The following is a 12,438-nucleotide window of genomic DNA, read 5'->3' as shown; positions in this document are numbered from 1 at the left end:
TTTCCCAGTCCGTCTTGCAAATGGTCCCTTAGTGTTTCCCGTTCCTGTTGTTACCCGTACCTTGTTCCCCATTCCTGTTTCCCGTGCTTTGCCCTAGTATCTAGTGGTGCCACGTCCAGAGGAATCTGCCACGTCTGGAGGAATCCGCCAAGTCCTGTGTCATCTGCCACGTCCAGAGGAATCTGCCACGTCTGGATGAATCCGCCACGTCCTGTGTCATCTGCCATGTCCGGAGGAATCTGCCACATCCTGTGTTATCTGCCACGTCCGGAGGAATCCGCCACGTCTGGCGCAACTTGCGGCTCCTGTGTCATCCGCCACGTTTTCCGCCATCTGCTGCACCCACCTCATCTGTGCCAGAGCTGTGGCCACCATCTGGTCTATTCAGGTACCCTTGTGCGGGAGATTGTATTTCTGGGGTGTCCTGTTGTTTGGCCAGCTGCCTCCCCGCTGTGGCGGTACGGCCTAGTGGGTCCACTAACCCGCTTCGTGACACCAGGCCAGACTGCTACATTAATTCAGACCCAAGTCTGTCGTGCCCAGACCCTCTTTACCTCCACGCATTGCCACACTAGGTGATGACGGTGCCAAACGTATTTTTTTTTAATGCATATACATATATAGAAAAGTAGTAGAGAAGCAGCACTCCATTTCCAGGAACTTTATTCACCAAATATTCATCACCACAACGTTTTACCCACTCTATGAGGGTATTTTCACCCTGTCATAGAGAGGGTGAAATGTTGTGATGAATATTTGGTGAAGAAAATTCCTTGATATGGAATGCTGCTTCCCGACTTCTTGCACGAGCCGCGAGGTTCATCTGCTACAGTGCTGCTCCATTTCCCTCGTATTTTTATATATAGATTTTTTTTCTTGTATTCTCATACTTATGCAATATATGCAATAAAAGTCCCTATGCTGTATTGCTTTAAGCACGGTTTTATACACACACACACACACGCACTTTGAGATGAGCATCCAAAATTGCATCAAGGTGGTTGCTATGTCTTACCTATTTCAACCCTCCTACTGAGCCGCCAGGGTGGAACTGCAGGACAGTCTTAGTATACGTAAGTTAGACTAAACTGATACTTACTGACTCCTTGTGTTGGCACCTGGCTAACGTTACTTGATGTCGCCCAACAATCCCCAGCTGGTGGCTCAGTAGGAGGGTGAAATAAGTACTATAGTTGCCAACAGTCCCGAGTTTGCCGGGACAGTCCTAAATTTACAGAGATAGTCCCGGCAAATTACCTGTCCCAGCAACTGCCACATTCAATTGTATATCCTCAGGACACAGATACAATTGAATACTATGGCAGAGACAGGAGACTATCCGCTTCCTGCTCTGCCATTCACTCTCCCTGGAGTGGAATCCCCGGCCAGAGCGCCGGCAACGCTCTGGCCGGGGATTCTGCTCATAGAGGAAACTCCGGACGACGTCACTGTCCATATATGACAAGAAGGTGCAGTAAGGTTCGCTGACAAGAAGGTGCAGATACACTCAGCTGAGTATACACTACATACACAGAGAATACTGTATATACACAAACTATTGTTTGACTTGAAAATGCCTTTATAGAGGAGGTGAAACGTTGTGGTTCCATGTTGGATGAATAAATTCACTTTATTTGAGTGCTGCTTCACGTTCTCTTTTTTGGATATCCAACACATAAGGAGAGGTCACTCCTTTATTTTTGAAGCTTTGCACCAGCTTAGTCAGGCATTTGTTCACAGTGCTGCTCCAATCCTTTGCTTTTTTCTACATACACAGAGAATATTGTATATACACACACTATACACTATACACATACATAGACAGCACGCACTTACCTTTCTTTCTCTGTGTTGCCTGGGTGCAGGAACTTGATCATATAACTGTGATGTTAATCAACGTCATGAAAACCGCTATATTTTGCTATGATTTGCTGAAAATCTTAGCAAAATCAAGATGTGTAAAAATAAAAAATAAAAATGGGGGCACACATATTGTCCTTGGTGGAGGCCCCCTAAATTCTTCTGGGTGGTGGAGGCCCAGGGCACGCAACCCCGGGTGCCCTCCCTATAATCCGGCTCTGTATATACCATTTTGTGTTAAGTGGTTAATCAGTTATTCTGGTTTTATGTCAAATAATGTTCGAGGTATCCTTAAATCAATATTTTATGCATTTTCATTTAATTAGAATTAGCAGAAAGTCAACACTTTTTTAAAAAGTGTTATAGACCTAGACAACCAAATGAAGAGGCTATCATGCTTGGCAATAAAACCACAACCAATAAGGAATGATGTGGAATTTAATAACAGAAGAATATCCTAAAATCTGTGGCTTGAAAAAAAAATCATTCACTACAGTGTAGCATTAGACTGCTGCATGTGAATATAATAGCTAAAAAGTCTAACAATTTTGCATATTATACTTTTACATATTGTACTTTTCACAAGAAAACAACACGGCAGCTTCAACAATTGACATTAGATAGAATGAGGATAATGAAAATAACAGTGACAACGTTTTAAGGCAACATTTCTTAAAGAGGCTCTGTCACCACATTATAAGTGGCCTATATTGTACATGATGTGTTCGGCGCTGTAATGTAGATTACAGCAGTCAGGGGTGAACCTAGCCCGTCTGCCGCCTGAGGCGAACTATAAAAAGGCGCCCCCCCCCCACAAATCTATCAGAGTTTTCTCATTCCTAACTTTACACATCAAACACGCAATACATAAATTTTTTAAATAGGAAAACATTTGATGTTTATTTGTTAGGCCCTGTTCACACAGAGTATTTTGACGAGTTTTTGTGCGCGGAAACCGCTCCGCAAAACTCGTCAAAAACCGGCCGAAAATGCCTCCCGAGAAAGAAGGGACATGCCCTATCTTCGCACGTTTACGCCTCTGACCTCCTATTGACATCAATGGGAGGCAGAGAGAGGGTATTTCGCTGAGTTTTTTGCCCGTAGCACTCAATGGCCGTGAGCGAAAAATGCGGTGAAAATCGCGGCAAACGACGTGCGGGAAGGACAAAATCTGCCTCAAAATCCCAAAAAACTCAGTGTGAACACAGCCTTAAAGTGCTGTTTGAAGTATGGAAAACATTTAAAGAATTCTTCTTACTGCCAATCAGTGCAGTGCAAATAGTACAGTCTGCACAACCCCATATCTCTCCTCGCAAGCCAGTCTCATTTGCGGCGTCACTCTCTGCAATTACATTACGGCCAGTCCAGGACGGGTCGCGCTTAGCGCTGTTTTGAAGCGGCACGTCCTGGGCTGGTTTCTTTGCTCTACCTGCTGTATTGTAGTGGTCTGCCTGTGCTGGCTCGATGCCAGTGGTGGATTAATATGATCTTTGGCCCTGGGCTGTACACAAGTTATGGGCCCACATCCCACACGTAAGTAACATCTACATGTCAAAGTACATCACATGCCACTCTGCAGACTGTCTCTTAGCCTGATCATCTGCTGCCACACTCATACTTCCCCACAGCCCCCACCACAGTAATTTACATAGATTGTAAGACCAACATTACCAATAATACCGCCATACTGCTACTGAATAATACCCCATACTGTTACTGAATAATACCTCCATACTGTTACTGAATAATACCCCCATACTGTTACTGAATAATACCCCCATACTGTTACTGAATAATACCCCCATACTGTTACTGAATAATACCTCCATACTGTTACTGAATAATACCCCCATACTGTTACTGAATAATACCTCCATACTGTTACTGAATAATACCTCCATACAGTTACTGAATAATACCTCCATACTGTTACTGAATAATACCTCCATACTGTTACTGAATAATACCCCCATACTGTTACTGAATAATTCCTCCATACTGTTACTGAATAATACCTCCATACTGTTACTGAATAATACCTCCATACTGTTACTGAATAATACCTCCATACTGTTACTGAATAATACCCCATACTGTTACTGAATAATACCCCCATACTGTTACTGAATAATACCCCCATACGGTTACTGAATAATACCTCCATACTGTTACAGAATAATACCTCCATACTGTTACTGAATAATACCCCCATACCGTTACTGAATAATACCCCCATACTGTTACTGAATAATACCCCCATACTGTTACTGAATAATACCCCCATACTGTTACTGAATAATACCCCCATACTGTTACTGAATAATACCCCCATACTGTTACTGAATAATACCCCCATACTGTTACTGAATAATACCTCCATACTGTTACTGAATAATACCTCCATACTGTTACTGAATAATACCCCCATACTGTTACTGAATAATACCCCCATACTGTTACTGAATAATACCCCCATACTGTTACTGAATAATACCCCCATACTGTTACTGAATAATACCTCCATACTGTTGCTGAATAATACCTCCATACTGTTACTGAATAATACCCCCATACTGTTACTGAATAATACCCCCATACTGTTACTGAATAATACCCCATACTGTTACTGAATAATACCCCCATACAGTTACTGAATAATACCCCCATACTGTTACTGAATAATACCCCCATACTGTTACTGAATAATACCCCCATACTGTTACTGAATAATACCCCCATACTGTTACTGAATAATACCCCCATACTGTTACTGAATAATATCCCCATACTGTTACTGAATAATACCTCCATACTGTTACTGAATAATACCTCCATACTGTTACTGAATAATACCCCCATACTGTTACTGAATAATACCCCCATACTGTTACTGAATAATACCTCCATACTGTTACTGAATAATTCCCCCATACTGTTACTGAATAATACATTTATACTGTTACTGAATAATACCCCGATACTGTTACTGAATAATACCCCCATACTGTTACTGAATAATACCCCCATACTGTTACTGAATAATACCCCCATACTGTTACTGAATAATACCTCCATACTGTTACTGAATAATACCTCCATACTGTTACTGAATAATACCCCCATACTGTTACTGAATAATACCCCCATACTGTTACTGAATAATACCCCATACTGTTACTGAATAATACCCCCATACTGTTACTGAATAATACCCCCATACTGTTACTGAATATTACCCCCATACTGTTACTGAATAATACCTCCATACTGTTACTGAATAATACCCCCATACTGTTACTGAATAATACCTCCATACTGTTACTGAATAATACCTCCATACAGTTACTGAATAATACCTCCATACTGTTACTGAATAATACCTCCATACTGTTACTGAATAATACCCCCATACTGTTACTGAATAATACCTCCATACTGTTACTGAATAATACCCCCATACTGTTACTGAATAATACCCCCATACTGTTACTGAATAATACCCCCATACTGTTACTGAATAATACCTCCATACTGTTACTGAATAATACCTCCATACTGTTACTGAATAATACCTCCATACTGTTACTGAATAATACCTCCATACTGTTACTGAATAATACCCCCATACTGTTACTGAATAATACCCCCATACTGTTACTGAATAATACATTTATACTGTTACTGAATAATACCTCCATACGGTTACTGAATAATACCTGCATACTGTTACTGAATAATACCCCCATACTGTTACTGAATAATACATTTATACTGTTACTGAATAATACCTCCATACTGTTACTGAATAATACCTCCATACTGTTACTGAATAATACCCCCATACTGTTACTGAATAATACCCCCATACTGTTACTGAATAATACCTCCATACTGTTACTGAATAATACCCCCATACTGTTACTGAATAATACATTTATACTGTTACTGAATAATACCTCCATACTGTTACTGAATAATACCTCCATACTGTTACTGAATAATACCCCCATACTGTTACTGAATAATACCCCCATACTGTTACTGAATAATACATTTATACTGTTACTGAATAATACCTCCATACGGTTACTGAATAATACCTGCATACTGTTACTGAATAATACCCCCATACTGTTACTGAATGATACATTTATACTGTTACTGAATAATACCTCCATACTGTTACTGAATAATACCTCCATACTGTTACTGAATAATACCTCCATACTGTTACTGAATAATACCCCCATACTGTTACTGAATAATACCTCCATACTGTTACTGAATAATACCCCCATACTGTTACTGAATAATACCTCCATACTGTTACTGAATAATACCTCCATACTGTTACTGAATAATACCCCCATACTGTTACTGAATAATACCCCCATACTGTTACTGAATAATACCCCCATACTGTTACTGAATAATACATTTATACTGTTACTGAATAATACCTCCATACGGTTACTGAATAATATCTCCATACTGTTACTGAATAATACCCCCATACTGTTACTGAATAATACCCCATACTGTTACTGAATAATACCCCCATACTGTTACTGAATAATACCTCCATACGGTTACTGAATAATACCCCCATACTGTTACTGAATAATACCTCCATACTGTTACTGAATAATACCGCCAAACCATAACCACATAGTGACTGAATAATACCCCATACTGTTACTGAATAATACTTCCATACTGTTACTGAATAATACCCCCATACTGTTACTGAATAATACCCCCATACTGTTACTGAATAATACCCCCATATTGTTACTGAATAATACCTTTATACTATTACTGAATAATACTTCCATACGGTTACTGAATAAAACTACCAAACCATGATCACATATTACTACAACATTGTGTCAGAAAAAACCCACCATACTGTTCGTGAATAAATCACACTATATATAGACCAATATTACCACCATATAGTGACCTTATAGAGGTAGATGCCAGTTATAGACAAGATATCTGCAGACCATATAAGTGATTACAGTATAGTTATATCGAGTGACTATTGTGGCAAATTTAAGTTTTTAACATTTTTACACTGCTTTTTTTTTGGTAGGTTCCGCTGCAGCGTTTGGACTACGTCGTAGATTCATTGGACTACTCCGATGATCTACTTTTTAAAGAAAAATAAAATGGTGAAAGAGGGTTGCAAGGGGGAGTTGAGATTTGAATAAAAGTTTTTCTTATGTCTGTTTTTTTTAATACTTTATTATGGCCTTGGTAATGGCTGTTGTTTGATTGAGAGCGTCCATTACTAAGGGGCTTCGTGTTAGCCAGTAAAAAGGCTATCACTAACCCCTATTATTACCCTGCCGCGAGGAGAGTACGATCCAGTACCCGACCATCTGAAGCGACGGTAAGGCAGCAGGGCGGCCACAGGCTGGTTTTACCAGGCTGGGAAGGGATAAAAAACGTGGCCCTTGCCACCCTGGTGATGCTAGGCTGCAGCTGCTGTATTGTATCTGGCTGGTTGTGAAAAATAGCGGGAACCCCACGTCTTTTTAAAAAAATAAATAGAAAAAAAATTACGTGAGATCCCCTCCATTTTTCATAACCAGCCAGATACAATAAAGCAGCAGCAGCCTAGCATTACCAGGGTGGGAAGGGCCATGGTTTTTGGCCATTCCGAGCCTGATAGTACCAGCCTGCGGCCACCCCAGTACCCACCCTTCTCTTCAGACAGTCGGGTGCTGGATCGTACCCAGCTCTTCCCAGTACTCCTGGTGGCGGTGGGTACCGGGGTAATAATAGGGGTTAGTGCTAGCCTTATTACTGGCTAACACTAAGCCCCTTCTTAGTAATGGACGCTCTCGATCAGACAGCAGCCATTACTAAGGCGGTAATGAAGTATTAAAAAACAGAGACATAAAGAAATTTATTTTATTGAAATAACAACTCTTCCACAGAATCCACTTTAACCATTTTATTCAAAAAATAAAAATAAAGCTTAAATCAGCGAAGTAGTCCAACGAATCTACGACGTAGTCCAAATGGTCCAGCGGAACCTGCAAAACAAAAATTAGCAGTATGAAAAATAAAAATAAAGTTGGCTGCCCCCACAGACATACAAACATATGAATAAATAGCTACCTTCGGAAACATATTAAAATAATTAGAAAAATGAGGCCCATAAAATAAAACATATCAAATAAAAAAAAATAATTATAACACCTTTCTTTTAAAGAGAACCTTTCACCTCCCCATCCATGTACAGCGGAGTGCAGCATGTAATGGGGGGGGGGGTGCCGCACAAACTCTGGGGCACTTTACATTTTTTTCCTAGCCTCCTTCGTTATTTAGATATCGGTGCTGTAATATTTGGCGGCCGATATTTAAATAACCCCCTGAACTGTCAATGGGGAGGTAATTGGCAAGGGGGTGTGTAACATCGCTGTGACACTGTCCAATCAGCTATGGTCAGCGTTACAGCAAGAGCTGGAGAGAGAGCGCGTGCGCGCAGCTCCGCCACCACTAAGGAACACAAGAGGAGAAGAAGAGTGTGAATTCTTCTGTTTCATGGCATCGGAGCTGTGCGCGCACGCACGCTCTCACTCTTTAGCTCTCGGCAGACAAGGACGACAAGACTGATCTCTCACCTGAGATCACAGTCTTGTACTTGCCTGCCGAGAGCTGAAGAGTGAGAGCGTGCGTGTGCACATGATCTCCTCTCTCCAGCTCTTGCTGTTGACATTGTCCGCAGCGGATTGGGCAGTGTCACAGCGATGTTACACATCCCCTTGCCAATTACCGCCCCATTGGCAGTTCATGGGGTTATTTAAATATCGGGCGCCAAATATTACAGCAAAGATATCTAAGTATGGAAAGAGGGTAGGAAAAATATATAAAGTGCCCCAGAGTTTGTGCAGCCCTGACCATTACATGCTGCACTGAAATGCAAATCTGTGGGCAGGTGAAATATTCTCTTAAAAGTGTAACAACTTTTTTTAAAAATGTTGACATGTCAGAAGTTTTGATCAGTGGGGTCCGAGCACTGAGACACCTCCACTAGTCGCTAAAACGAAGCAGCAGAAGTGCTCGGGTGAGCGGTGTGCCGCTTCAATTCTGTTTGGCTTTCCTTGGAGCAGTGTACAGGCTCAATAGAAAGTCTAGGAGTCCGTACACCACTCACTCGGCTGAAATTCGATCATAAATGAAGCGGCACAGCGCTCACCCGAGCACTTCTGCTGCTTCATTTTAGCGATCGGTGGGGGCCTCAGTGCTTGGTCCCCCACCGATGAAAACTTCGGACATGTCACTATGATATATAAAGATATCTATTACTGCGATTGGTGCAAGTTTTAATTACTTTTTATTGAAAATGATTTGCACTTTTTGAGATACATCTGCTTTGTATCCTGTATACAGAGCAGCTGTATATTGCGCTGAGACCTGAATCCATTAGGTCGCCCATTACCGATCACATCTAAGTTATGAACTTAGATGTGATCGGTAACAGCTCGATCCTGCAGGACTCGCTGACACTGAATCAGTCAGTCCCGCTGACCTGACGGATACGGGATACAGCGCTATATACATTATATAATATATTTATTTTAATTAGCGGGGCCAGGTTTATGGGGAAGGATTAGGGCCTGTTCACATCAGCGTTGGCTTTCCGTTCCGGGGTTCCGTGGGAGGTTTCCGTCGGGTGAACCCCCTGCAACGGAAAGTCAAACTGAAACCACAGCTTCCGTTTCAGTCACCATTGAAATCAATGGTGACAGAAACATTGCTAATGGTTTCCGTTCATCACCATTCCGGCAGGTTTCAGTTTTTGTGACGGAATCAAGAGCGCAGTCGACTGCGCTAATGGTGACGGAAACTGAAGCTGTGGTTTCAGTTTGACTTTCCGTTGCGGGGTTACCTCCGACGGAACCCCAGAACGGAAAGCCAACGCTGATGTGAACAGGCCCTAAGGCTTCTTTCACACTAGCATTAATATACGTTTACCTCTCTTCCGTCAGAGGAAGAGAGGATCGATACGTTAAACGGAAAGCAACGGCTCCATTAGAATTACCATTGCTTTCAATGGTAATTCTTTTGTATCAGTTGCTTTCCGTTTGCCTCCGTTCTCTAAGTTTCCGTTTTTTTTAAAGGAAACAAAAGTGAAGTCTGCAGAACTTTTATTTCCGTTCAAAAGAACGGAAACCTAGCGAATGGAGATAAACGGAAAGCAACTGATACAAAAGAATTACCATTGAAAGCAATGGTAATTCTAATGGAGCCGTTGCTTTCCGTTTAACGTATTGATCCTCTCTTCCTCTGACGGAAGAGAGGTAAATGTATATTAATGCTAGTGTGAACAAACCCAATACAAGTAAGATATTAATAAATAAATTTAAAAAAAAAAAACCCAACTGGGATTTGAACCAGCAACCTACATGTGTAAGGCAGACAAGCTGACCACTACACTATAGAAAGCTTTAGTCAATGCCTGTGAAACTGTAGTACTTGAGGGTTTATTGAATGACAGGCACTATTAGTCTCTCCTGTCTCTCTGCTGCGTGTGGGTGGTGACTGGTCAGAGACTCACAGTCAGACTGGCTGCCGCAGCTGCCGCATCCAGTGCGCACTGGGAGTGACTGTGAGACTCACCAGTCACTGCCCTCATTGTAGCTTTCCCACGCTAATTAAGCACAGGAAAGTTACAAAGCCAGGAGTATACTGCAGGGGGGGGGGGTCGTTTTACTGACAGCAGAGGGCTCTATAGGGGGGAATTATCCCCCCACCATAGAGCCCTGACTAGTTACTATACTGGAAGGTTAGGGGGGTCTGAGCATCTGACTGACTGCTCTAAAGTGGGGGCAGAATCCCCCCTATAGAGCTCTCTGCAGTAAGTCAGACAGTCAGACCCTCCCCCACCCACACTAATCGTTCCATTATAGTGATGTGAGGGCTCTATGGGGAGGATTATTCCAGCCCCATAGAGCCCTCTGCTGTCGGTAAAATGCCCCCCCCTTGCAGTATACTCACGTCCCGGTCCCAGCAAGGCAGGCACTTACCTCGTGCTTCTGGTGCTGCTCGTCGCTCCTCCTGCAGACTTGCTCCTCTCTGGCTGAATGTGCTGTGTACAGCGTCAGAGAGGAGGAGGAGTATTACAGACGTTCGGAGCGTCTGCATGGCCCCTCCCCCCGGTCCAGTCCCGGGCTGAAAATGCCGCCCCCCCGTTTGGGTAGGTGGTGCCGCCTGAGGCCGTTGGCTCACCTGGCCTCATGGCAGGTTCGGCACTGACAGCAGTGTTTTTTATTTAGAAAAACTATGATCTTTGATGGAGTTATGACCTATATTAGCTTTATGGTAATGAGTTTCTCAATGGACAACTGGGCGTGTTTTACTATATGACCAAGTGGGCGTTGTACAGAGGAGTGTATGACGCTGACCAATCAGTGACCAATCAGCGTCATACACTTCTCTCCATTCATTTACACTGCAGATAGCGATATAGTTATATCGCTATGTGCAGTCACATAAACACACTATAACGCTACTCATGTGTCATGACAATGAATATACATTACCTCCAGCCAGGACGTGATGTGTATTCATTCTCCTGACCACTTCTGTAGCGTCTCTGTGAGTTACAGCATAGCAGGCATAGTCTCGCGAGATTATGCTGTAAGCTGTCATTCACAGCGAGATCTCGCTGTGCTGTGCTGTAACTCACAGAAACGCAATAGAAGTGGTCAGGAGAATGAATACACATCACGTCCTGGCTGAAAGTAATGTATATTCATTGTCAGGACACTGCAGTAACGCTATAGTGTGTTTATGTGGCTGCACATAGCGATATAGCTATATCGCTATCTGCAGTGTAAATGAATGGAGAGAAATGTATGACGCTGATTGGTCAGCGTCATACACTCCTCTGTACAACGCCCACTTGGTCATATAGTAAAACACTCCCAGTTGTCCATTGAGAACTCATTAGCATAAAGCAAAAATACGTCATAAATCCGTCAAAAATGATTGTTTTTCTAAATAAAAAACACTACTGTAATCTACATTACAGCGCCGATCACATCCTGTACAATATAGGGCACTTATAATGTGGTGACAGAGCCTCTTTAAAATAATGTATTAAAGCCTTATGAGTGTGATTTCCCTTTAAGTTTGCTGCTGTATGAATCATCATGGCAGGTTCCACAAACAACGACCAATAGAAACACAGGACTTGAATTTAAAGTATGAAAAAAACCATCAGTTGGTGCCAGTCAGCGAATGCTCTTTCTAGAGATAAGACAGGCTTCTTTTTTTCTGATCAAAGCGACTCAGGACTTTTTGTTATTGATTATTGGATCCAGTTCAGCGTGTTGGGAGATTCACCACCAACTGCCAGTGAAGAGAGGTAAAATACCCAAATATAATAAATGGAATTGCTGATTTATGTCGTCCCAGGCAGCGACAGTTGGTTACTCCATTATATTAAAAAACTGAGAATGGTCAGTGGCTTTAACCAAAATATGGAGAAAACATCTGTGACTGAATAAATATGGAGAAACATGGGTGACTGAATAAATATGGAGAAAACATCTGTGACTG

This window comes from Rhinoderma darwinii, chromosome 4, assembly GCF_050947455.1.
Source record: "Rhinoderma darwinii isolate aRhiDar2 chromosome 4, aRhiDar2.hap1, whole genome shotgun sequence".
NCBI classification, from domain to species: Eukaryota; Metazoa; Chordata; class Amphibia; order Anura; family Rhinodermatidae; genus Rhinoderma; species Rhinoderma darwinii.
This window is presented reverse-complemented; position numbering follows the sequence as displayed.